General features: G+C 41.6%; 1 protein-coding gene across 2 annotated transcripts in view; it reads left to right on the top strand.

Moving 5' to 3' along the window:
• The first annotated feature begins 1,743 nt into the window (after positions 1-1,743).
• The window catches only part of CGNL1 (cingulin like 1), a 136,808-nt gene continuing 110,745 nt past the window's right edge, over positions 1,744-27,806 (top strand). The window contains exon 1 of one of the 2 annotated variants that reach the window (XM_089667771.1): positions 1,744-1,804. The gene's annotated coding sequence lies outside the window, so the exon portion shown is untranslated. The remainder of the gene's footprint in view (positions 1,805-27,806) is intronic. The other variant, XM_089667765.1, reaches the window with a different exon arrangement.

Genomic DNA, 27,806 nt, shown 5'->3' with positions numbered 1-27,806 from the left:
TACCCCAATCCATCAGACTGTCACCTTCCCTCCTCACCTTCAGGCATACCCTGAAAACCCATCTCTTCAGAGAAGCTTACCCCGCCCTCACCTAATTTGCTGATCTCCTCCACTCTTCCCACCACTCCATCCCCCACAGCTATTTCCAACTGTACCACTCTCCCCTCCCTCCTAGATTGTAAACTCCAAGGAGCAGGGCCTTCGAACCCCTCGTGTATTGTATTGTATTGTATTGTTACTGTACTGTCTCGTGTACTGTCTCCCATAATAATGTACAGTGCTGAGCAGACCGTCGGTGCTATATAAATACTGTATAATAATAATAATAATAATAAATCATTGCTCTGTGTAGTACATCTCTGCTCTGTATAATACATAATTACTCTCTGTAGGAAATCACTCATCCTTATAATACATCGTTGCTCTCTGTAGGAAATCACTGCTGTCTGTTGTAAATTACTGGTCTCTATTATAAATCATTGCTCCGTGTAGTAAATCTCTGCTCTCTGTAGTAAATGACTGCTCTTTATATTAAATAGTTGCTCTCTGTAGAAAATCACTGCTCTCTGTTGTAAATTACTGGTCTCTATTATAAATCATTGCTCCATGTAGTAAATCTCTGCTCTCTGTAGTAAATCTCTGCTCTCTGTAGTAAATCACCGTTCTGTATATTAAATAGTTGCTCGCTATAGGAAATCACTCATCCGTATAATAAATCATTGCTCTCTGTAGGAAATCACTGCTCTCTGTTGTAAATAACTGATCTCTATTATATATCATTGCTCTGTGTAGTAAATCTCTGCTCTTTGTAGTAAATAACTGCTCTTTATATTAAATAGTTGCTCTCTGTAGAAAATAACGCATCTATATAATGCATCATTGCTCTCTGCAGGAAATCACTGCTCTCTATTGTAAATTACTGGTCTCTCTTATAAATCATTGTTCTGTGTAGTAAGTCTCTGCTCTCTGTAGCAGGGGCGGACTGACAACTCATGGGGCCCCCAGGCAATAGGGGATCATGGGGCCCCTGTGTCTTTGCCCAAACTCAAAAAAGCCTATGAAAAAGGTACCAGGGGCATCTCATGGGGCCCCCTACTGACCCCGGGCCCTCGGGCAGTGCCTGAGTTTCCATATGGTCAGTCCGCCCCTGCTCTGTAGTAAATGACTGCTCTTTATATTAAATAGTTGCTCTCTGTAGAAAATCACTGCTCTCTGTTCTAAATTACTGGTCTCTATTATAAATCATTGCTCTGTGTAGTAAATCTCTGCTCTCTGTAGTAAATCTCTGCTCTCTGTAGTAAATGACCGTTCTGTATATTAAATAGTTGCTCGCTATAGGAAATCACTCATCTGTATAATAAATCACTGTTCTCTGTAGGAAATCACTGCTCTCTGTTGTAAGTCACTGATCTCTATTATAAATCATTGCTCTGTGTAGTAAATATCTGCTCTGTGTAGCAAATCTCTGCTCTCTGTAGTAAATGACTGCTCTTTATATTAAATAGTTGCTCTCTGTAGGAAATCACTGCTCTCTGTTGTATATCACTGATCTTTATTATAAATCATTGCTCTGTGTAGTAAATCTCTACTCTGCGTAGTAAATCTCTGCTCTGTAGTAAATCATTGGGCTTGCCATGCTGGTGAAGATCTGCAGTTCACCCAGTAGATGGCAGAGGTGCGCTGACTCCCCTTGCTGTAACAATAGAAGGAAGGGGTGGTCACCTTGTAGGGGTGGAGAGGAGAGCTGAGCTGAGTTTGGGATAATATGGTAATCAGTTGTCAGCAGAGGGACAGACCAGGAAAGGTAAGGAGTGTGGTTTCCTTGTGTCTTCCTACACACCTGTTTACTCTCTGGAGTTCAGCACCTGTGTACTGGTATGATCTGGGAATGATGGAGCTTTCCTCCTCCTTGTAAAGTGATGGCTCTGTACAGGTAGATCTGTCTGTCTGTCTAGACTCTAGGGGGCTAGGGGATATGTTCATAGAGCTGAATCTTCACTTGTGTTAACTTTCTCTGGGGACTGCAGAGCTGACAATCATTCAGTAGAAGTTTACTTTACTTTACATTCTTGTAGAAAACTTTGTTACTTTGTTAGTTGCTGGATTTACTTTCCAGTGACCTTGCTGTCTGTTTCCTGTGTTGACTTTCTGGCTAGTATTGATAAGTGTTGGCAGGCTGTGTCCTGGATGGAGGAAACTGGAGGGCTGCAGCTGTTCTGCAACTAGGACTCCCAGCAAGAGCTGCCAGCTGAGAATTGTAGTCCCCCCTATGGTGGTGGTGGGGTGGGGGTGTCTAAGTGTCAGATCACAGCTCCCTGTGAGATCAGTTCAGTTGTACTGCCTGTTATTTCAAGAATTCTGCTATTTGTTGTGACTTGTGTTTTTGGGCACTGGATGACCGCAGGACATAAAACGCACAAGCGCAAAGACGCACATCTCCGCTGCTCCCTGCCGGACCTGACACTGACAACTGCTAGTGTGAACATAGCGCTGCTGATACTAATATACCAGATATTACTCTTCTAATGTATTAGCCAGACATTTTGTTGCATAGAACTTCCCCAATGTAACTTAGCCCTGGTTCACACCAATGCGACTTGTCCTGCGATTTGGCAGTTTCAAATTGTATGACAAGTTGTACTCTATTGTTTGCAATGGGACTATTCCAAATCGGTGTGACTTCAACAATTTTGAAAGTAGTTCTTGCACTGCTTTTTGAAATTTCAGTGGCGACTTGTGTAGACATCTGTGCATGAAGTTGCAGAGATGTCAGCCAAATCACACCTGAAGTCGCACTGACATGCAACTTTGAAATTGTCCACCTTCAAGTGAAGTTGCATGATTTCAAAGTCGGATCCAGTGTGAACCCGGGCTTACTGTCCAGTCATTATAGTTACAACCAGGAGTAGGATAAGGGCTTGTAAAAAAAAAAAAAAACCCCAAAAAAACGAATGCACAGAAAACTACTTTTTCTAGGGCTCATTCACACTTGCTTTGGTCTCTGAAGAATGATCAGAAAGCATTTGACAGGTGGTGAGGAGGTGTTGTATCTCTTCCTCACTGCCACCTTTAACCCCTTGAACCCCTCACTTGCATGCTGCATTCGTGTGCATCGCATACAATTGAGGGGCGCTTGCAGACTGGTCCCTATTTACTTGATTTACGTTGGGTCAGTGGGCTCTATGCCTGTCAAATGTGACAGGGGTTATAATTCCTGCCTGCAGCTGTGGAGCAAAAACGTTGCGTCCTGTGTACATCACAGGCCACTGTCTCTGCAGCTAAAGGGTAGGTGGTAAAAATGGGACTCAACTGCAGGGTTTTTGCTGCTCTTCAACTGTTAACAATCCCTTGTGTTATTTTGTGTTTTACTGTGTTTTTTTACTTGCGTTTTGTTCTGTACAGGTCACAACAAGGGTCAATATTCTTAACATATATTTTTTATTTAATATTATTATTATTACTTTTTGTATTTGTTATTATTATTTTATTTATTATTATAATTGTGTTTATCATTATTTTGTGTTGTTATTATTATTTGTATTATTAGTATTCTATGCATTGCATTGACTTGTAGTTCTGTGCATTACATCTGTGCAGACATTGCACCTTCTTCTGAAGTCAAAAGATGTACAAAGCTGAAATTGATTTGCCACCATGCTGTAAGGGTGGGGTATTTTCTTTAGCATTCCCATGTGGCCCCCCTGAGGTCTCGGGGGGGCCCCAGGCAGCCAACCTTTTTGCTCTTATTAAAACTCAGCACTGGTTACATCCCTTCTAGTTTGCACACAGTGAGATTGCCTTCAGGGTACGATCGACCTTGTGGCTGATGTTTTTTCTGGCAGGTTTTGCGTGTTCGTGCGTTAGTGTTCTTCCTATATAGTTCTGTCACACTGTTACTGAACACTGCCTGATGTAGAACATATTAAACTCCATTCACAAAGCTTTAAATATAATTAATGGCAAAACTTTTTGTTAAAGTTTTGGAAAGAGTAGAGAAGGATTAGAACTGCTGTCAGTTTTTATTGCTGTCTGTGTTCCTGTTAGGAAGATTCACCCTCCCTATTTGTCCTGTTTTACCATTATCACCGAAAGTGAAAGAGAAAATCCTAAATTTTAGGTTGTCACCAGAACAGGAATAGAGGGGAAATCTTCCAATGGGGACACTAGATCTGGTGACTACCAGGGATTGCCTCACTTTGGAGGGAATTCCTCTCACTTCTTGTTTTGGCTATGAAACTGGAAGTGAAAGGAAATCTCCCCAGTGGGACACACACACACCAAAAACATTGACAGTTGTATTAGCCCTTAGAAGTGGACAGCAGAGGGCTGAAAAAAAAAAACATTCCTCCATCCACCCAAACATTGTATTCTGAAGGCAGGAGCTGCCACTGTCAGAATACACTGATCAGCAGCTGCAGCCACTGATCAACAAAAGATTTCCAGGATGTCAATCAAACGACCGACTTCTGTCAAGCAGTGACAGCCACACACTGATCGAAATTTGTTCAGTCCCTCTCGAACCAGCTCAGTCTTAATCCGTGTATGGTAAGCTTTACTTCATCCAAAAGGGGGGGAAAACATTTAGCCTTTCCTTCTTTAACAAAACCATAAGATTCTTTATTTTAGCCATGTGACTGCAATGTCCATATCTGATTGGACTTGGGCTCTATTTACACCAGACGTGCTGGCGTGCGTTGATCAGCCAATATACATTGTAAAAGCAATGCATTTCAATAAGAGCAGTTCACACCAGTGTATTGTGCAGATGCGCTGAAAAAAAGTAGAACAGGTCTTATTATTTTTCAGCGCAGCGTGACACAATGCATATAAATACACATAAGTGAACCGCAACATACCTAAATGCATGCAATCCAGACAATCCACCAGGGGCGGATTGACAACGCATGGGGCCCCTGGGCAATAGGGGATCATGGGGCCCCTGTGTCCTTGCCCAAACTCATAAAAGCCTATGAAAAAGGTACCAGGGGCATCTCATGGGGCCCCCTACTGACCCTGGGCCCTCAGGCAGTGCCTGAGTTTCCAAATGGTCCGCCCCTGCAACCCACCCAATCTCTACTGCTATATTGGCAAAATGGGAGTGGGGGACTGGTGCTCAGGCTGGAACGCACACTGAAGAATATGTACAGATATTGCAGGCAACACGATCACTTCTTTATAAACATTCTTTATTAGTACACTACAGACATGATGTGATCCATAAAATCTGATGTGATCAGAGCATGACTTTGAGGAGGGCTTTGGCCGAAACGCATCAGTTTTATGGATCATATCATGTCCGTGTTGTACTAATAAAGACTTTATGAAGAAGTGATTGTGTTGCTGGCAATATCTGTACATACCTGAATGCAGTCCGTTGAAGTTAGGTGTTCATTCAGGGGCGGTTCACACCATGAATGGCACATGTGCGCTCTTGTGGGATTCACATGCGATCTGGGTGCAGTACAATTTCAGCCAATTCATTTGAATGACCTGAGATCTCACCAAAAGTGTGCATGCACTACTTTATAAAACGCACAGCAACGGGACTGCATGGTACCACTGTACCATGTGATCCAGTGTGGGAAAACGCACTGCTCTTGTGGCCTGCATTTGGAGTGTGGTTATGTTAACACCCTCTGCAGATCACAAGAGCAATGCATTCTAACCGCGGTGCAGGAAAGGGCACAGATCGCAGGTTTTCCACACCATGACATGGCCTTCAGACGAATGCTGACACCCATCATGTGTGCAGGCTGCCTGTGTTCTTGCATCTGGATCTGCCCTAGGCTGTGTGCGGACAGCTTATAGAGGTGAATGCAGGCGCAGCGGTTGCACGGACGTATCCACATGTCAAACTTTGTGCGTTGTCTGTGTTCAGATCCATGTGGCTACATGCAGCTGTCTCTGTGCAGTTCCCATCTGAATGAGCCTAAAGTTTAATGAAGTTAAAAAGAAAAAAAAAGTGTAACAGCACAATGCAGCACATGCTGCAATGCAGTGCAGCATGCCAATACATGTGTGTTTACCTGCACACATTGCAGTGTGAATGGACCTTTAGCTGAAAACTGTCACTTTTTTTTTTTAATTAAGTCTTTGTCTTGGTGTGTTGGCCTTGTGAATGGAGCCTTTTGTCATGTATGGAAGCCATCAGTGTATACAATTTATATACTTCTCTCTGGTGTGACTGTTTAAAAGCAACACCTCCTGAAGATTTCAGAAAGGAAACACATGGCCCTGTGTACGGAATGTGTGCCCTCTGCTCCCTCTCCACATATATCATTCTGTAGTTGGGAACAGCTGCAGCAGTAGGCAGAGTGGCTAGTTGGAGGGGAACTACAAGTCCTAGCATCCCTTTTATTTGACAATGTACAGATACCATCCCCGCACAGTGGTATAGGTGGGATATGTTAACTCCAGGGACAGACTGACAACTCATGGGGCCCCCGGGCAATAGGGAATCATGGGGCCCCTGTGTCCTTGCCCAACTCAAAAAAGCCTATGAAAAAGGTACCAGGGGCATCTCATGGGGCCCCCTACTGACCCCGGGCCCTTGGGCAGTGCCTGAGTTTCCAAATGGTCAGTCCGCCCCTGGTTAACTCTATCCTATATTTTAAAAATGTTATAATGTAAGGCATAATAAGAGGCATGGAGGAGTTTAGCTATGAGGAAAGATTAGAGGAACTGAATTTAGTCTCTCTTGAGAAGAGGAGATTAAGGGGGGATATGATCAACATGTATAAATACATCAGTGGTTCATATAGTGAACTTGGTGTAGAGTTATTCACCCTGAGGTCATCACAGAGGACAAGGGGGCACTCTTTACATCTGGAGGAAAAGAAATGTAATCTCCAAATATGGAAAGGTTTCTTCACAGTAAGAGCTGTGAAAATGTGGACTAGAGTCCCCTAAGAGTTGGTTCTGGCCAGCTCAGTGTTTTTTTTAAGAAAGTCCTGGATTATTTCCTAGATACACAGAATATAACTGGATACTAACATTTATAGGTAAAGTTGATCCAGGGAATATTCGTTTACCTCTCTGGGGATCTTTTCCCCTGCTGGAGCAAATTGGATCATGCTTTTGCTGGGGGGGGGGGGGGGGTTGCCTTCTTCTGGATCAACTGTGAGTGTAGGATTGTGTATATAGGATTGTATCATTCCCCCCCCCTCTTTTTAATGCTTGAACTAGATGGATACGTGTCTTTTTTCAACTAGACTAACTATGTAAGGCCCTTGCACACAGGGCCTTTTAGTAGCACTGCATCCCTCCTGTAAATTTAGTGCTCCTGGGAGAGCACTACATTTCCAGGTTTCCTGGAAATTTCCTGGTTTCTATGCACCTGATTTTGCACTCTCCAGTTTTTGTAAATCACCCTCATTGTATTCTGACATTGGTGATGCTCTGCTGTCAGAATACAGTGATCAGCGGCTACAGTGGCTGATCGAGAAAAATTTCCAACCGGTTCAGCTGAATTTTTGATCCATCTATGGCCAGCCTATGTTTTTTTTTTCAGCTATATAAAACATTTTTAATTCTGGGATTCTTTTTTGGATTATTGGATGCACCTTTTTTACAGTTGTTGTTGTTAGCCGTCCAGCTATTCATCTAATACAGTACAATACAAGGACTGCCTGGAAACCCAAATAAGTATCATCATAAACTACTTCCATCTGAAACCGGTCAGGAATCTGGTAGGTTTAGCCGTTAACTCTCATGCTCTGCTCTTGTTTTGGTTGGACTAGGAATGGTGTAGACTGCTGAATACAATGCAGTGACATAGTTAATAGTGGCATCTCTAGACAATAGCCATTATCCATGGGGGAGGGGATGGTACAGAGCTTCCCAATGACATTCCTGGCATTCCTGAACTTTGGGCACCTCTGAATTCCCCCCTCCTGTGTCATGAATGAGTTGATTCCTGGGGTGGAGACTGGGTGTGATCTGTGATCATGTATGATATGGAACCTTCCTATTATATAATTGAGAATGCACACTTGTAGCTGTGTCATTATTTAGGTGGAGAGATGCTTGGTTGAGTCGTTGTTAACGACTCCTATTAGTTATGAATATATAATATGGGATGTATAGTAAATTATTCCCAACAAATAATATCCTCTGACTTTAATAGAACCTATATTCTAAAGCTGGACATACACCTGTAGAATTGTGTTCAAAGTTGTTCATTTTTGACACGTTTGTTCAATTCTTTATTGGTTAGTGGGGTGAAATCAACATTTTGTGTTTGACCATAGTGATTGGAAAATTCTAGTGGTGAAATTCTTACTGCAAATGTAGTTTTCGTTTGGAAAACATTGAACATATACTGTAGTGAAACCTGTTTAATACGTCTCCTTTTCCATCCAGATAGTAGGTCTGGATTCATTTTCGGCTCCATGATGGAAAGAAGGAATGTTCTAATTGTTCAGAATTTCTATATGAACGTTTGAAAATCTAACGGTGTATGGGCAGCTTTAGTATAATAGTAAAACATTTTCAAATATCTAGCTTAACTGCTCTGAAGTTGCAGAACAGGTTGTGAAGAACTTTAAAGCGGAGTTCTGGCCCCCGCCACATCCAAAATACAAAAATTAAAAGTCCAAATACTGTGGCTGCTGACTTTCAATAGTAGGGCACTTACCTGTCCATGCACCCAGCGGTGTCTTCACTCCGAGCCAATTCTTCAATTGGCTGTCGAGTGCTGACGCCGCCATCTTGACTAGGGAAACCGGCAGTGAAGCCTTTTGTCCTCACCACCGGCTTCCTACTGAGCATGCGCGATGTACTTTGTGAATGGGTTGTAGTTCCCTGGGACCTTGGAAGTGTCCCAGAGGGCTGCGGAGGGTGCCGAACTTCCGGCTTAGTTCGCCACGGCAAACTCAGCCGCAAGTGGGAGTGGGTACATGTCAAAACTAGGTACCTACTCCCCCCCCAAAAGGGGCCAAATGTGGCAGCAGAGGGGGGAAGGAGGCAGAAAAGTGGAGCTTCCACTTTTGCTTTAATGTGCAAGAGAAAGAAGAGCTCTGGACTACTTCTGGCAGCCATTAAGGTGACCAGCAATGAAACCTTGATCATATGATTTCTGCAAAGGGACGGTTGCTCAAACAGCTGTATACATTGCTGTGTATAAAGTACCCTAAAACAGAACTGATGTCCACACATACTTGCGTCTCCTTCAATGGGTTGATGTCTGTGAGCTCCGTCTCCGGAGTAATCTTCGTCTGGTCTTCTTTCAGGTTTTGCATCTTCGGCCTAAGGCCTTAGTCTCCTCCCATGCAGTCTCAAGTTAATTCATCCTGGAACCAAGGCATGCCAAAAATGTGCACTGAACTGTACATGCAATGTACCATTTATCTTTTTTTGGTTGGAATTTTGCTTTAAACTTATTATTGATGGCAGTAATATGTTAAAATACCCTACTTAAAAACCCCCCAGAGACATACAGGGAATGCCATTGCAGACCTCCCTTTTAAAATGCTAGTTCCTTGGCTGTCCTAATGACTTCTTGGCTTCAGTACTTTTGAGTCACTTGATTTACTGAAGAAAAATAGGTTGTTCTCCTTTGCAAGGGACATTTCATTTTGGAAGGAAATGTTCCTTTAGTGTAGTGAACCTGTTGAAAATTCACTTTCCAACACTGTTAGAAATCTGTAAAATCTCCACCCTGCGCCTTCTAATTTTTTCTTCACTCCGGTCAAAATGAATATTGATTTGACCCCACTAACACTTTGATTGTAAGCTCCAAAGAGCAGGGCCCTCGAACCCCTCGTGTATTGTATTGTCTCATGTACTGTCCCCCACTATAATGTACAGCGCTGAGCAAACTTTTTGGCGCTATATAAATACTGTATAATAATGATAATAATAATTGTTCTTAGAACAAAACATTTCTGACAAAATTCTGCTAGTGAGTGGCCGGTTTAAGTGAAAATTCCCTTGCAAAGTGAATCCCAGTCAGAACAACCAGGTGTAATCAGGCAACTTTCAGGAGGAGGTTGTCAATAACAGTCTTTGTATTCCACTCATGACATGTTCTTCAAGAAGAACTCCTCATCCATCCTCAAGTGTGAGAATAGATATGGAAGCTGCCATTGATGAGCTGTTTGAAAAGATGCAAGATCCTAGGCTGTCATCCTTCATCCTGGGTTCACACATATGCGGTGCGGTAAATCGCATGTGATTCGCAGAGGAACCGCACCGCATTCCTGTGAAAATCACATGTAATTTGTGTGTCGTGTGATTGGAGCCATACATTATGTGCACCGCACCCGCACCACAAAAGGTGCAGGACCCTTTTTTTGGTCCGCACTAGAATTAGATCGCATGGGTATTCACACCTATGTGATCCGATTCTGCACATCGAACCACGTTTTGCGTTGTTAACATACACACCCACAGCAGTTCGCATGAACGGGGTGCGATTCTGATGCGGTGCAGAATTCGCACAGAAAATGCCTACGGATTCCACACCGCATCAGTGTGAACCCAGACTAAACGATCTTCACTACTGGCCCAGGAAACAAATGGTGCCATTGAAGTGTTGGGATGCGTGGCCTACAGTGGCAATCTAGGGTTCAGGATGACATTTGCAGAGTGTCAAGGATCAGGATAGTAGATCTTAAATGTTTAGCTCCTTTACAATTTCTGAGAACTGGGGATGTCATTACATAATCCTTCATGCCTCAGTGACATCTTGGATTCCTTAGAGATAAATTGCAACCTTCCCATTTGTATGGGTCATAAAAACTTGAACTGTGTTGAGTCTGGATCACTATAATACTTTGTGTAATTATATTATATGTACACATACACCCATGTATTACCTACTATTACAGTAATATCATACTGGATATTCTTCTTTTGTATAATGTACAGCATAGCTTTGATTTACCCTCTGGTTGGTTATCTTTAAACGGTAATTCCACGTTCGTAGGACAAAAAAATGGCAAATGAAAAAAAAAATATAGCATATGCAATTGCAACTCAAGTCATATTGTAATTAAACATTTCCTTTCCTTTACAATCTGCAGTGCTGTAATTTTCTGTAAACTGCAGTATGGATACCTGGAGGTGTTCTGTACACAGATGGTGTACACAGAATGCTCCCTGAAAATGTTGTTTCCTGCTTGTGTGATTGGCTCACTGATTTTTGCAGAAGTCTGCACTAAGATACAAATCAGATCTTTGGCATCCCCTGCAACAAAACTGTCATTTCTGGTGAGATAATCCTAAAGTAAAATCATGTCTAAAGGGATGCAGACCCTGCCAATTTCTTCATTGGAGCCGTGCAGGCACAGCAGCTGATTGATTATTATTATACAGGATTTATATAGCGCCAACCGTTTGTGCAGCCCTTTACAAAATGAAGGTAGACATTACAGTTACAATACAATTTGGTACAAGAGGAAACAGAGGGCCCAGCTCGCTAGAGCTTACAATCTAGGAGGAAGGGTTGTGTGATACAAAAGGTAATAGCTGTGGGGGAATGAGCTGATGGAGGAAATAAATGGCGGTTTACTAGGTAGAAGCAGGATAGACTTCTTTAAAGAGAGGTTTTCAGGGATCGTATAAAGGTGATCATATTAGGAGACAGCTGGACAGATTGGGGTAGGGAGTTCCATAGGATGGGAGAAGCTTGGGAGAAGTCCTGGAGGCGAGCATGGGAAGAGGTGACACGGGAACTAGAGAGCAGATGATAATTATAAAACCACTCCCATTCAGATTCACTTTTTACATGGACACAGACAGACAAACAGTTATTTCTTCATGATAACAAAATGTAGGAATCTGCAACAAAGTTTATTAAAATCAATGGACATTGATCACCCAGAGGGGAATTTTTTTTGTTTTTGTTTTTTTTAAGCATTTTTATTTTCTCCTTTACTGCTAACCATTTCTGCTTGCTATATTCTCTGTAAGACCCAACATGAACGCATGCTTAGGATTTCTTGATTCTAGGGTTAGGTCTCCCAGTTCAAAGTCAGTGTCATTGTTCCAGCCCTTGAATTTACACACTGAGACATTCTTTCTTTGAAAAGAAAAAGAAAGGTCAGCGCTCGGAGACCTTGACTGAATATTTTTCATTATTTCCTTTTGCTATGAAAATGTGTGTTTTACAGCCCTAAAAGATACAGGAATCCCACAACAGATTCTAATACTCATATGGCTGATTTACTAAATAGAATAAATTGTGTACATTTTCACTTCAATTATCCAGGAGTAAACAGGAATTTGTTTTTCTCACGTTTGGATAATTCGGCCTCATGCACGCGGGTGTATGAAAAATATGCTGCATTTTTTTCCTTGCCAGAACTTGGCCAAAACAATTGCTCACGAGTTGTGTTTATAAGCGCGTTTACGAGCGTACTGCGTTTAGATGCATATGAGAGTAAACTCATTCTCCTCGCTAGAATATTAAATTGGAATTCCAGTCCTTCCCTAACACTCAGCCCTGGTTCACATCACTGCGACTTCAGATGCGACATGAGATTTACAAATCATACCTGAAGTTGCATCGAATGTATTTCTATGGCACTGTCTCAATCAGTGCGATTTGAAGTAACACGATTTCAGAAATAGTTTCTGCACTACTTTTTTCTGATTTCATTGCAACTTGTATTGACTTCTGTTTTTAACAAAGTTGCAAGCTGCAGTGAAATCGGAAGTGAAGTAGTGAAATTTCAAAGTTGCAGTCAGTATGAACCAGGGCTAAACCTACTCCCACCCCCATTCTAAAGCTAATCTATCTAACCCTGTAAAGAAAAAATATCTGTACTTACCTATACTGAAGTCGCTCTGGTCCGGTCTCCAGCAGCGGCTTCTGTGCAGGAGAGAAAGGCGATAACAGCTGGGAAATACCTGGGATGGGCAGCACAGTGGCTAAATGGTTAGCACTTCCACCTGGCAGTACTAGCGTCGTTGGTTCAAATCCCAGCCATGGCACCTCCTGCCTGGAGTTTGCATGTTCTCCCTGTGCCTGCGTGGGTTTCCTCCAGGTACTCCGGTTGCCTCCCACACTCCAAAGACATGCTGGTAGGTTAATTGGATCCTGTCTAAATTGGCCCTAGTATGTATATGTATGAATGTGAGTTAGGGACCTTAGATTGTATACCCCTTGAGGGTTAGGGACTGATGTGAATGTACAATATATATGTAAAGCGCTGTGTAAATTGATGGCGCTATATAAGTACCTGAAATAAATAATATGACATTACCCATAGACTGATTATGGGGCATTCCTTGTTGGCTGCCCCTCCTGCACAAAGATGCCACTGCTGACAGCTCATCCTGGGACTGGATCAGAGCAGCTTCAGTATAGGCAAGCATAGCAATCTTTTCTTTGCAGGGTTAGCTTTAAATGGGGGTGGGTAATGGGTATTGATTGGAATTTCACTTTAAAGGGTAGGTTTACCTTTAGGAACATGTTACATGGTCCACCCATTTTTAGGGAGGACCATGTAACATGTTCCCACTCCTGCAGCCGCTGCCTGCTCTGAGGGCTCTATTGACAGCAAATGGTGGATCTTCTCCCCGTGCTTGCTGTCAATAATTAAAAACAAAAAAAATGTGGCCGTGGGGAGCTCCGGCTGCATCATTAATTCACAGATTTCTGTGAATAGGAAACTACAAGTACCAACAGCCTTTGCAGCTGTCGGATTATAGTTCTCACCCTAGGTGCATATCTGTGCGGGTGGTGCCGCTGCGGATCCGCACGAAAATCCGTGCAGCCGCACCACCCGCACAGAGAAATGCGGACCTGCTGGTGGGTGCCATTAGTTATAATTAGAAATTATGAAATTAGTTATAATGGCACACCACCCGCAATGGAAAACGCAACCGTACTGGGAACCAAGGTTCCCGTGCGGGCTGCGTTTTCCAAAGACGTGCAGGGACTTCTTCCCTGCGTGTCACGGAGTTCATTCAAATGAATGGGCTCTCGTGCCCGTGCAAAACGCGGCCCGCATGGCCGCATATATGTGAACCGGGGATCAATGAAGTACCACGATGCTATTGAGTGCTGTGGTAGTTCATTCTCTCTTCCTTTCTGTGTGTATCTGCCTGCCGGTACAATGTGCATGCAGACAGACACATTGACAAGTCTGCAGGAGTCCTGCATTGCACTGCAATCTACTGATCGCAGGTGCAATGCTTTCTAGGCTCCAAGTAAAAAAAAAAAATAATAATTGCACATTTTTTTACCAGCAAAAAAGATGTACATGTATTTTTTTTTTAATTATCCTTTAATTTATTCTAACCATTAGAATCAATTGATGTGTATCTGCCACGTTTAGGCGCTTTTATGCATGTACATGCATAATTTACATTTTTTTTATGCCCATTAACGCTTCTCTAAAATATGCCTGTATATGACACAACTTGCATATGCACATTAAATATACATAGAGCTGCTTTCAGGGGCATAAAAAAAATGCCAGATGCCTCTAACAGCGGCATTTTTTTTATGCCTCTGTGGATGGGGCCTTAAAGTGGACCTTACATGCCAAACAGAAGGTCCATTTTTTTGGAAGTCCCATGTCTGGCAACACAAATGACTTTAAAAACCATTTGCTAGGGTCATAGGTTCGAATCCCAGCCATGGCACTACCTACCTGGTGTTTGCATGTTCTCCCAGTGTTTGCGTGGGTTTCCTCCCAGGCTCTAAATACATGCTGGTAGGTTAATTGGCTCCTACCGAAAATTGGCCCTAGTATGTGTTTGTATGAATTTGAGTTAGGGACCTTAGATTGTACACCCCTTGAGGGCAGGGACTGATGTGAATGTACAATATATATATATATATATATATATATATATATATATATGTGTGTGTGTGTAAAAGCTCTGTATAAATTGATGGTGCCACCTGGTAACAATATTTAACTAAATGAAATATACAAATCACCTGGAAAAAAATATTGACCTCGGCTCTGTCCTCATTCCAGTCTGACACATCAGGAGAATGTAGGTGACCACACCGTGCCTCAATCCTGCCTTCTGGAATAGTTGGGTACTGCACCCTTGAAATGGGCTGGAATGCAGTCTTTCAGGGTCTCGCTCCTCCAGATCTGCAGAAAGGCACAGTGAAGAAATCCATGCCTCTTGGGAATGTTGGAGGTTGGGGCCAAAGTTTTTTTTTGTTTTTTTTTTCCTTGGGTAATTAGTTTGAATGCAGTTGGATTTTTAAAGGTATTGGTGGGACATGGGGTTGCTATACATTGCTTTAGCAAGCTGTCATCCATTCAGGGTTTAGATATGCTTTAGCAATAGTTTGAATACATTTAATAACTATAATAACTTTGGTCTTCCTAGGATTTTCATGCTGGGTGTACCACCAACTTTCTGCAGCTCTAGCTCCCAACCTTTCCAGATTCCCCCCTCGTGTTAGCCCCTTATGTTTACAATGAAATTAGGTAAAAAATTGTGGCAAAACATACCACACTCTCATACAAGTACATCATTAGGATGTATATGCAATAGATAAAACATATTAGGAGTCCCTGTGCATGCCAGATGTAGAATAATCTTTTTAGTTCTAACAGAGAAGCTGTTTAGGTTATTAATGTGTCACCAAACTACAGTTGTAGGTATTGTAGGTTGTCACTTGCTTGGTTTTTCATGCTTTCCATTTTTCCTTCTGTTTTTTGGTTTTTTTTTTTTTTTTTAAATTTGATCACTTGGGTGAAAAAAAAACTTCTAGAGATAACTTCAAGCTTTAATCAAGAACTATAAGCCGTACAAGATTACCCTGGAGTGGGGCTTTAATAAGGAACCTTCTGGCCCCACCACCATCAACTACGTAAATACAGCTCCAAGGGTTTGGTTTAGCCCCCTATAGTGCAACCATAGGCAAGGTGGATGGCATTTCTTGCAGGACCAAATCCTGCGAGTTCTGTAGGGTTAATGATTGGCTCATGTTACAAAAAATGGGTGATATGAGCCAAAAGCTTTATAAATTTAGAAGAACTTCCTATTTTGAGTTCCCGTTGGCACTAGAATCACTCATTCCTCCTGCAGTGAACAGATTAATTGTCTTGTGTGGTTTCGGCTAGCAGAATGCAATGTAGAACAAGTTTCACAAGTGTTGCCAATCAGAAACAGGAAGCATATTGCTCATATCCCAGCCTTCCATATCCTTCTCAGCTGGGCAGGAAAGTGCATGACATCAAATCCTGGCTCCTGGACTCAAAGAGCTGACTGGGGAAACAAGAAACCGGAGCTTGTCAAGTGATTTACTTTCCCCAGGTACAATCTGCTTTCTGTTTTCCTGCAAAGGCATCCAATAGCTGTGTGTGCAGGTAGAATACACAGACCATAAGAGTTTTCTGAAAGGGGACCTGAAGGGAATTTCATACTTGTTTTTGGTACAGGTCCTCAGACTGCCATCCTTACTAGTTAGGCTCCATGTACACTGCAGCTGATAAACTCACGTTCAGGAGCTTTTCTGCTTTTTTTTTTTGCAGCCCCCGAACTCTCCCTAATGTTTTCCTATGTATCCATGTTCACTATGTCATTTTACAGGCAGTTGAGTTTACAGTCGTTTTTTTGAACGCACCAAACTTGCGTTCAGGAGCAGATTTTATCAACTTTTCAAACGCGAAACGCTTGTAAACGCGGCTAACCGCATTTCTAAGTGTTTGCATTTGGAAATTCTTTTAACTCTTCCATTTCCAGATGCTGTCCAGAGCCTTTTTTTCATCACGAAAATGCATGGAAAGCGTTTTCCCGGTTCTCAAATGGACCTGGTACACTATACTTTGAGGTTTCACATGAAAGAAAATGTTAGACATTGCTGCAATAATTTCTGCACAGAAATGAGCTGGAACACATCCAAACACCACAAAAAAAACCAAAACAATAATCTCAACAAATACTGTTCTCTCTGCTTTTGCTCTCTCTATTTCTCTCAAAATGTCTGCAATAGTTAATTTTTTACTGTTTTTCAGTGCATTCTGGGCATTTTGGAATGTCTAAAGTTATCTTTAAAAAAAGCTTCTAAAAGCAATCGCTCATAAACTCAGCTAAACATAAGTTTTTTAACCTACGTTTTCCAGCAGTCAGTTTCCATCATTCAGAAGTGTCCCGTGTACATGGCGCCTTAAGGCTACATTCACACTAGCCTTGTTAGCAAGCGGCAGACAAGCGTTTGGGAAGCGTTTTTACCGTTTCCCAAACGCCTGCGAAAATTCTACACATTGCAGCACATGGTGCTGTTCAAACGGGAGCGATAGTGTCACGGTAAAACGGACGCCTTTGGTCGAGTCAGAAGGAGTTGAAGCCTCCTATTCAAGTATATGGTGCCGCTCAGCAAACGCTTAGCTTGCGGTGCGGTTGCGACGCGGTTGCAGGGCGCTTGCGGAGAGTTAACACCATTCAAACTTCATTATAGGCGTTTGTGGGGCGTTTTTAACGCTTGGCAAACGCCTAGCAACCGCCGCTAAACCGCGCATGCGGCGTTTGCGGAGCGTTAATAATGCTCCACAAATGCCAGACCAAGGCTTGTCAAACACTATAGGGGCATTTGGCAAGCGTTGGAAAAGCAGTCAAATGTGAACGAGCCCTAAAGGTAGACTTCAGCAAGAATTGAAAGACTGCAGAAGGGAAACTCAGCCTGTACTGGTCAGAGTCAGTTTTTTTTATCTAGATATTGTTGCAGTGCACCATTCTGCCCCAGCCATTCTTGTTCATTTCTTTTGCAAAGGCCAGCAATCTGATGAAAAAAGGCTGTAGAGGTCAAACAGGAATTTCTTTCTGGTTTTAAAAAATTTTAAGAGTAACTTCATGTTTGCTGAGAAGAAACATTCCCCTCTGGGTGATCAATGTTCTTGATTTTAACAAATGTTGCAGATTCCTTCCTGTTTCTGCTCCGAAGAAAAAGATTGTTAAAATGGCAAATGTGCAGAGTGAATCTGAATGGAGGTGACTTTCTTGTTAGTAATCAGCTGATGCACTTGCAGACTTATAATGATGAAAGTTCCAGTTTCTAAATCCCTTTAGAAGTGTTTAACCCTTAGGGAGTATCTCACCAAAACTGACATTTTTGTTGCAGGAGATACCTAAAATCTGGCTTGTATCTTGGTGTAGACTTCTGGGAAAATCTGTGAGCCAATCACACAAGCAGGAAATGACATTTCTGGGGAAGTTCTCTACATCAGCTGTGTAAGGAAATGCTTCCAGGTTGCTATATGGCATTTAATGTTACAGAAAATTACAGTGCTGCAGATTGAAAGGGAATTTTAAATAACATTACATTATGATTTGTGTAGCAATTGTAAATTAATTATTATTTTTTTTATTTGCTGTATTTTTCCATGACAGTGGAGTTACGTGTACATCCTCATGCACACTGGATATTTTTACAACTGCTCTTAGGGGCGCCTGGCGGTTTTCTTTTTTTTTCCTTCTATAAACTCCCCTGGAAGTTATCCTATGTGTCAATGCACACACAAACTTTTAGAAGCAAGAAAAAAACACCACTGCCAGTGTGTCCAAGAGCAGCAGAGTTTTGGCAGAAAAAACGCTTGATGTATGTAAACGTGTCTAAATGCGCGTTAAGCTCTTGAGCATTAATTTATTTCAATGGCCAGAATAAATCATTGAAATGAATTAATGGGCAAACCCTTGGCTTGGGTAAACACGTGTGAACATGGCTAAACGTGTTACACACTTTTACAAGCGCCAGGTGTTTTTTTTTGGACAAAATGCTGCTGCCAGAGAGAGTTGAAAAAAATGTCCCAGATGTATGATAATTTTCTAATTGTTCAAGTCGACCTTTTTTTCTCTGATGAGAAAATTTGAAGGAGCAGGATGGAAAATTTTTCTTAAACTAATTAATTTTCAACAGCAAAAGTAGTTTTTATTCTATATAGTCCATTCACTCCAAAATAAAATATTAAAAGCCAATGAAAATTTGGACTGCTGTCAAGCACCATTCATCAAGTCATGGAATGTATTAAGAATTTCTGTACAAATCTGTACGATTATTTGAAAATCTACTAGTGTATACCCATCTTTACCAGTCCATGGAGCCAAGCTCTGTCTTCTCTGCAGTCAGGGCTGGGCTTTCACTCTCTGATGTCGCCATCTTGGATTTGTGAGACATGAGGAAGTCACAGCCAACTGCCTCCTGCGTGTTTGCGAGGCACAGTAGACCTATGAGACAGGTCCTGCAGCTCCCTGGATGTGTGATATGTCCCTGGAGACTGTGGGCAGGTGGGGGAGGTGGGAAGTGGTCGGGCCAAGTGGACGTCATTCTTGGCTGGGTGAGTATTGAGGAAGTGGGAGCGGGTACCTGTCACAGCATAATAAAAGGTCAATTTGTTAGAGGCTGGGGGGAGGATGAATGGTACTTTCATTTTTGAATTTGAATGTAACTAAAGTAAAAAAAAAATCTGATCATCAATGTAACCAGGAATAAAAGTGAGGGTAAATCCAGAATTTTGAGTTGCCATCAGAACAGCGGCTAGAGGGGATATCTGCCAATGGGAAAACTTGTTCCTGTGACAACTCTGTAAACGAGGACATTCCTGATCAGTGATGAGATCAGGCATGTTCGGATTAAGATCTGAACCCACATGTGTGATCCTGCAAAGAAACTAACCCCTTGCATACATGCAGATGAGGGCTGGGGAATGCCCCAGTTGCAGATGGCAGTTTCCTGGCATGGGTTCAGATCTTAGCCTAAGCTCATCACCAGGGGCAGACTGACAACTCATGGGGCCCCCGGGCAATAGGGAACCATGGGGCCCCTGTGTCCTCACCCACACTCAAACCACACCCAAAAAAGCCTATGAAAACGGTACCAGGGACATCTCATGGGGCCTCCTACTGACCTCGGGCCCGAGTTCCCAAATGGTCAGTCAGCCCCTGCTCATCACTATTACTTACATTGGAAAGATCTCTCACTTACTGGTGATTCTCAGCCCCCCCCCCAAAAAAAGCAGTTTAACCACCCTGTACTCTATTCTAAATAAAAGCAGTCCCTTTAAGTGCGCATGTGTGGAGCATTTCCCCAGTACCCCATCCGCTGCTGGAAGACTTTGAAAGTTTTGCTGTTTTGGAATTTACAGCTTTCTAAAAGGTACAAGTTCAGCCTGGCACTTGGGCTTGGTGATTGACTGCTTGGTTACAAAGAGATGGAAGTGTGTCTTTATACCCGGAAATTACTGCAGCTTCTATGGGGAGGTGGTGGTATAGTAGGAGCAGGCAATTTAGGATGCCAGGCACTTATTTCCTCCAATGGTCAAGTGCTATATTCAAGATTCAATGGGACAGAGATATGGAAATGGCTGACCGCATGAGCTTCACCGGCACTTTAAAGAGCCCTTTATTCTTGTCATTCTTCCGGATTTGTTACATACCAGCCTTCATGGCAAATATAGAATGCCAAAATGAATCTAACTAGTCTTATAAAAGCTCCCTTCCCCATACTAACCTATGCTGACTAACCTGTGTCAGAAAGATATATATTATATACTTGCCTATTTTAAGCCCTGCTCCAGTCCAGTCCCATGATCTAGCTCCCCTGTGTCAGTCAGCACAGGTGCAGGGGAGAAGAGGGAGCGTTGACAATGAATGGTTCATAGGTGCTTTGACTGACGTAACCTCTCCATTCCCAGTTGTTTATCACTAGCTGCTACTGGCTGATATAGGGGGCCTAGAGCACATGACCGGAGAAAGCTGAAAATAGTTAGGTATATAGATCTTTCTCACACTGGTTAATCAGCCTAGGTGTTAGGAAGGGGAGGAAGAATTTTTAAGACTAGTTAGATTTTGTTTGAAGTTCTATTTTAAGATATCATTTGGTTTCAATGATGAGAACTAAGGGCTGGATGGTAAAGGGATGCATGATGATTGTGTGTGATGGTATGGTTTGTTCAGAAGTTAGAAACAGCATTTTTAAAAAATAATTAATATATATGAATATCAGCCAACAGGTTGGGCTAATCCTAAATCTGAAGTCTAGGCAGATATTAAAGATATTCTGTACTCATTAATACACCAATAACTGTATTAAAAATAAAAGCAGTGGAATTTGACTTGCTATCAGCCTCTTGAAGTCCCTGAACAGAAGACTATGACAAGAATAAGCAGCCAAAGGAACCAATTAGCTTATGTGCTGAGAAGGAGCATGCTAATAGGAGGAGAGAGCAGGGTGACAGAGAGAAGAGGTCATCACAGTACTTCTTTACTGTTCACACACAGCCTAAGGGTTTGGTCCATGACAGCGTGGCCTCTGCAGTGGTGGCAGCTCCTGTAGTTTTATCAGACAGCCCTACTTTAAAAATGATACCTACTTTACACCCAACTTCCTCCCATGGTACCAAGGCCATGGTGACATTGCGGTCCTTCCTTTGAGATCCTGGAAATGCTGGGGATCTCAAATCTCATAATAAGATATTCCTGTACTGTGTTGGAGGGATTATTGGTAAGGTGGGTATAAGGGAGTCAGGAGGACTTTGCAGAGAAAATGTCACTTTGCTTTACATGGACAAGGTGACCATGTCTCAATAAGGTTTGGAGTTAGGGAGAAGTTTTTCATGTTGAAAACCCAGGCTGGTGGGTGTTTGGCACTGATAATCAGCATACCATCATTTCATAAATGTACAATGTCATGAGAACACATTAGGATGCTATTTACAATGGTTTCAGATGGCAGGGAGCACAAGCTGTAATTTGCCAATCCTGCTATAGTCATGTGACATCTGGAGATCCATTGACAAAGGAGTGCTACATTATGATTCCAATGGATATAAATCATGTTTGAGTGCGGATTCACAGAAATCTAGTTAGCAAATGACTTGTGGAAAACATGGTAATTACACTTACAACTGCCCATTTTTTGTGATTAATGGTACCACATCCTTAATACAGTATTTTTTAGTAGGACACTGCTGACCAAACAGTACTGCTCTTATTCGTTCTTATTCAATCCCTAGGGAAGAACAGTGCAATTTTCATAGTCCAGGACCACTTCATTCGGCTGCATGGATGCTGAAACTGGATCACCCACATAAGTGTAGTGGGAACCAAGGGGTGGTGAGGGTGTGAGGTGTTTTTTCTGAGAAGGTGAACAAATGCTTTAACCCTTCCTATGGTCTTCCCCAGACTCTTTGAAGAAGTCCAAGCTCACCATACCCACAACTTGAAGACACTGAAGGGGAAAAAAAAGAACCTCATACCTTCTTCGCATATCAGTATTGAGCTTCTTAATGTCACAGATCAGGAGGGGGGAAAAAAACATTACTGCTCAGATGTATTGGCACCCCCCAAAAATTAAAGGCAGGATTGTTCCCAACTCTAGAATACTCCCTTAAATCAGGGTCATCCACTCCTTCCTGCTTGATAGGGATAGAGGAGGGGTGGGTGCAGAAATTCCAATGAGCCAAAGCTCAGGAGGTGTTTTCTTGCCTAGCCATACTCTCATGTGAAATGTGTTTTAGTTTCCAACAAGTGACGACATTTTACTGTTGGCCGAAATCTTGTCAGTTTGAGTTCAGATTGTTCTGTAATCACAATGAGCGGAAAATGCAAAGGAATTCTCCAGAGACCAATACATCAGATGCTTGGCATTAACCCGACCATTGTATTTGCCTGTGCAGATTACTTGTTAGCATTGCTACTTATTACTCATTATTTATATTTGACTTAAGTATTTTTGTAACTGGATGGGTGGTTATGCTGCCAGATGTGTGGAATATGAACAACCCTTCCATTCATTGTCTGTTTGAACAGTGCTGATAGCAGAAAGACATGTCAATCCTGTCCTTATTATGTGTAACATCATTTGTAAAGATGAGCTGAACTGTTCTCAGGTATATCTTTTGTTCTAGATATCTTTTCTTGCTTCTTATTGATCCCCAGACAGGTGGCAGCTGTAGACACTAGGGAATCTAGAAGCAGTAGAGGACATTGTCTGTGGCTAGTGTAATTTGCATTTTTTTCTGCCCCAATTCATAGTTGAGCATAGTGTATGTAGGTGATTTTGAGGATTTTTGTACATTTTTGCATGTTGTTTTCTAGCATTTTTTAGGAGTAAAATGCTGTACAGGAGTTTCACATTTATGGAGTGAAGTGCAAAAGAGCAGAGATCTCCAAAATGTGGCCCATGGACTGGATGTGGCCCTTTGGTAGCCTTTATCTGGCCCTTGGGGCACTCTTCATCCCAATAATATGAGGCATTATTCCACCCACTGACACCAACAAAGGGACACTACTACTTACACTGATACCAATGATGGGGCATTATTCCTCCCATTAATACCAATGATGGGAATTTATGGTATTAATTGGAGGAATAGTACCCCATGTTTATTTTCACTGATGCTGTATAAAATATTGGAAATGTTCCCTATTCTTGGCTTGTGTTGCTTGTTTGGCCAGCCTCTGGCTTAAAGTGTATTTCTAGCCAAAATTGTTGTGTGTGTTTATTTCTGAGGATTTTAGCACGCTGATGATAGAAATGTTGAAAGAAGCACTCCTACATAACAACTGCTCTGCCAGAAAAAACTGATCTACTGCCAGAAAAGACCAGGAGACCTACTGAGGTTTCAGAAAGCCACAGTTAAAGTGGAAGTAAACCTTTCCTGGAAACATTCCCCAAAATAAAAGTGCTGAATGCATATATTCCCTCCATAGTAGTAATGTCCTCTAAAGCTTTCTTCTTCCTGAGTTATCTATGCTATTTAAGCAGGTGACATATACCTGTGAATGCTCGGTGTGTCCTTTAGTTCTGCAATCCTTCCCATGCTGAGATCTTCAGAACACCTTGCTAGGATGACGTTGGCCTCCACCTCTGACATTGGTGCGCACTGTCATGATATACTATCCACTTTCAGCAACCCCTTATTACTAACTACTGAGCTTGTGCAGGACCTTTGCTAATGTGGAGGTAGGCATAGAGGAAGCGTGTGCCAGAACACATCAAAGATGGCTCCAGCTTCAGTGTTAGCAAGTGTAGCGGGGCCTTCATCACAGTGCACAGTAAGCATGCAATTACTGGTGTATTGACCTGTTGCCAGACATTTTAAGAAGTTTAGCAGTAGAGTTTAGAATTTTTTGGACTACAGATGGGAAAGTTTACTTCTGTTCTAAATTAGTGACACTGTCCAGCAAATGTGTAAAAACTGGGCTTTCTGGGTAAAGCTATGTCCCCTCATTCAAAGCAGCTCAATTTACATTCTTGCCAACTCGCTGTACACAGTGATTGTCTAAAACATTAGAATAGTTGTCACTTTTTTAAATTTGCCTTTCAGGTGCTGGATTTAAAATGCTGTGGAACTAATCTTTATTTGGGGAAATATAGGTGGCAAAGTCAAAGGCAAAATTTGAGTAAAAGGCACTAGTTTTTGTTGTATTGTTACTAGAGTACACACTCTAAAACTGTCATACAGAAAAGTAATTTGTAATTTTCATCTTACGGTCATGTGGTGGTGATCATCCTCAGATTTTGAGTGGGGTATAGATGAGGGAGCAGGATAAAGGCCCCGGGTAAACCTGGCGTATCCAAAGAAAAAATAAGAGAAGTGGGAGAGCCCTTATCGTGTAAAGAGTATGTAGAGCTGAGAGTTAGAATAATAGTGAATTCACCGAAATATATGGTCTCCTTGCAGGATAGGAATGGTCGCTCTCAATGCTTCAGGGGTCCTGGGTTTAGGTCCTTGAGGGGGCCTTCAAGGTGATATTGGCTTGTTGTATGAGAAGGAACAAAAACCCATCAATGGATTGAATGGCAGAGGTGTCAGTATGAATGTTTAATGTGATGTGTCTAGAAACCGATTGGGGTTACAGATTTCTTTATTTCACCAAAGATGCGTTTCATGGATCAAACTTGCCACTTCCATAGTGTAAAGATAATACTCGTATATCTGCAAATACCACCTTTTAAACTGAGGAAGTGACAAGTTTGACCCATGAAATGCATCTTTGGTGAAATAAAGAAATTTGATGTTTCAGTACAATGACTCAGATTAGTTTCTAGACACACCACATGATACATTCCTACTGATACCTGCGCTGTTCAATCTATCGCTTGGTTTTTGTTCACTCTCATACAACATGCCAAATATCACGTTGAAGGCCCCTTCAAGGACCTAGAACCAGGACCCCTGAAGTATTGAGAATGATGTTTGTGTGTATACATAAAAGTATTTGTCATTTCATTATTATTATTATACAGGATTTATATAGCGCCAACAGTTTGCTCAGCGCTTTGCAATATAACGGGAGACAATACAGCAACAATACAGTTCAATACAAGAGGGATAGGAGCGCCCTGCTCCTCGGAGCTTGAATAGATATATGTAGAAGTATGCAATTTCATATAGATATATTATATAAAATTTGCGTATTCTTTATGTTTTATGTCCACAAACCACCCACCTCTCCTTTAAGACACTCAGCATGAATGCTTGCCTTGTATAAAGTCCCTCTTTAATCTTGTTCATATGTAATATACGCATCTGTGCCCTACATTCCCATGACACAAATGCCATACTCAGATATTGGTGAACTTCATCATGCATAGCATAACGACATTAGTCATGAAATGAGAATCTTATCGCTTACCACATACCAATACATAAAGATTTTTAATATTCCTTTTAATACGTGTTCTGCATTGTAAACAGATGACTTGCCAAGTTATGCAAAGTATGCAACCCTGTGTATAATTGAGAAATCAGTAGAAGGAGGCCAAGCTGCTTTGTGAGCAACATGAAAGGACATTTTAAGTAATAGTATTGTTAAGTAATTTAAAATGATAGTGATACTTAGTGATACTTAGTTAAGGTCTAACACATTTGAATGCTAAGAGAGTAAACAGAACACACATAAAATGACTAATGGCGAATACATAAAAAAAAGTTTTTACTGTTTTCTGTAGTGGTCTATACTGTTTTCTGTAGTTATCTATACATTTTATCTACTTCTTGTATAAACCAAAACAAGGTCATCCAAATGCACCTTTCACTTTGCTCATTAAGGGAAATGTAACAGGTTCTCTTTATAAATGCACTCCTTTGTTCCTTTGTTACTAATATTTACCTTTACTGTTCACTCACCAGATCCCCAAGTAGATCGCCCTATGTACAGTGGGGATCGAAAGTTTGGGCACCCCAGCTAAAAATTTGTATTAATGTGCATAAAGAAGCCAAGGAAAGATGGAAAAATCTCCAAAAGGCATCAAATTACAGATTAGACATTCTTATAATATGTCAACAAAAGTTAGATTTTATTTCCATCATTTACACTTTCAAAATAACAGAAAACAAAAAAATGGCGTCTGCAAAAGTTTGGGCACCCTGCAGAGTTATTATCTTGTACTGCCCCCTTTGGCAAGTATCACAGCTTGTAAACGCTTTTTGTAGCCAGCCAAGAGTCTTTCAATTCTAGTTTGAGGTATCTTTGCCCATTCTTCCTTACAAAAGTCTTCCAGTTCTTTGAGATTTCTGGGCTGTCTGTCACGCACTGCTCTTTTAATGTCTATCCATAGATTTTCAATTATGTTGAGGTCAGGAGATTGTGAAGGCCATGGCAAAACCTTCAGTTTACGCCTCTTGATGTAATCCCCCGTGGATTTCGAGCTGTGTTTAGGATCATTATCCATTTGTAGAAGCCATCCTCTCTTTAACTTCAGCTTTTTCACAGATGGCATCAAGTTACCATCCAAAATTTGCTGAAATTTTATTGAATCCATTTTTCCTTCTACTCGTGAGATGTTCCCTGTGCCACTGGCTGCAACACAACCCCAAAGCATGATTGATCCAACCCCATGCTTAACAGTTGGACAGAGGTTCTTTTCATTAAATTCTGTGCCCCTTCTCCAAACGTACCTTTGCTCATTCCGGCCAAAAAGTTCAATTTTAACCTCATCGGTCCACAGAACTTGTTTCCAAAATGCATCAGGCTTGTCTATATGTTCATTTGCAAAGTTCAAACGATGATTTTTGTGGTGAGGACGTAGAAGAGGTTTTCTTCTGATGACTCTTCCATGAAGACCATATTTGTACAAGTATCTCTTTATAGTGGAATAGTGTACCACAACTCCAGTGTCTGCCAGATCTTTCTGGAGGGATCGTGCAGTCAAACGTGGGTTTTGAATTGTTTTTCTCACAATCCTGCGAGCTGTTCTGTCTGATATTTTTCTTAGTCTTCCAGATCTTGCTTTAACTTCCACTGTTCCTGATGACTGCCATTTCTTAATTACATTCCGAACAGAGGATATTGACATCTGAAAACGCTTTTCTATCCTCTTATAGCCTTCTCCAGCTTTGTGAGCGTTAACTATTTTCAGTTTCAGTTTTCTAGACAACTGCTTAGAAGAACCCATGGTGCTGATTGTTGGGGCAAAGTCAGATGAGTCTGGGCATTTAAAACCTTTGAGATTGACATAACCTGGTCTTCCCAGACGATGATTGAGAACAATCCATGACACTGGCAGGTCTCAGCTTTGCAAAGGGGGCAGTGCATGCTATAAATTCTGCAGGGTGCCCAAACTTTTGCAGATGCCATTTTTTTGTTTTCTGTTATTTTGAAAGTGTAAATGATGGAAATAAAATCTAACTTTTGTTGACATATTATAAGAATGTCTAATCTGTAATTTGATGCCTTTTGGAGATTTTTCCATCTATCCTTGGCTTCTTTATGCACATTAATACAAATTTTTAGCTGGGGTGCCCAAACTTTCGATCCCCACTGTAAGCTCTGTGTCAGTTTGTGCTAAAGAAGAATGCCAGGCATATTACATGTTTACATAGTTACATTGATCCAGCTTAATGAATGCAACGCATTCTCTGATTGGATGAGGTAGAGAAGCG

Source organism: Staurois parvus, unplaced genomic scaffold (genome assembly GCF_062004578.1).
Source record: "Staurois parvus isolate SC_StPar_1 unplaced genomic scaffold, SC_StPar_1.0 ptg000054l, whole genome shotgun sequence".
Classification (NCBI taxonomy): Eukaryota; Metazoa; Chordata; class Amphibia; order Anura; family Ranidae; genus Staurois; species Staurois parvus.
The sequence above is the reverse complement of the archived record's forward strand: the minus strand, read 5'-3'. Positions and strand labels throughout refer to the sequence as shown.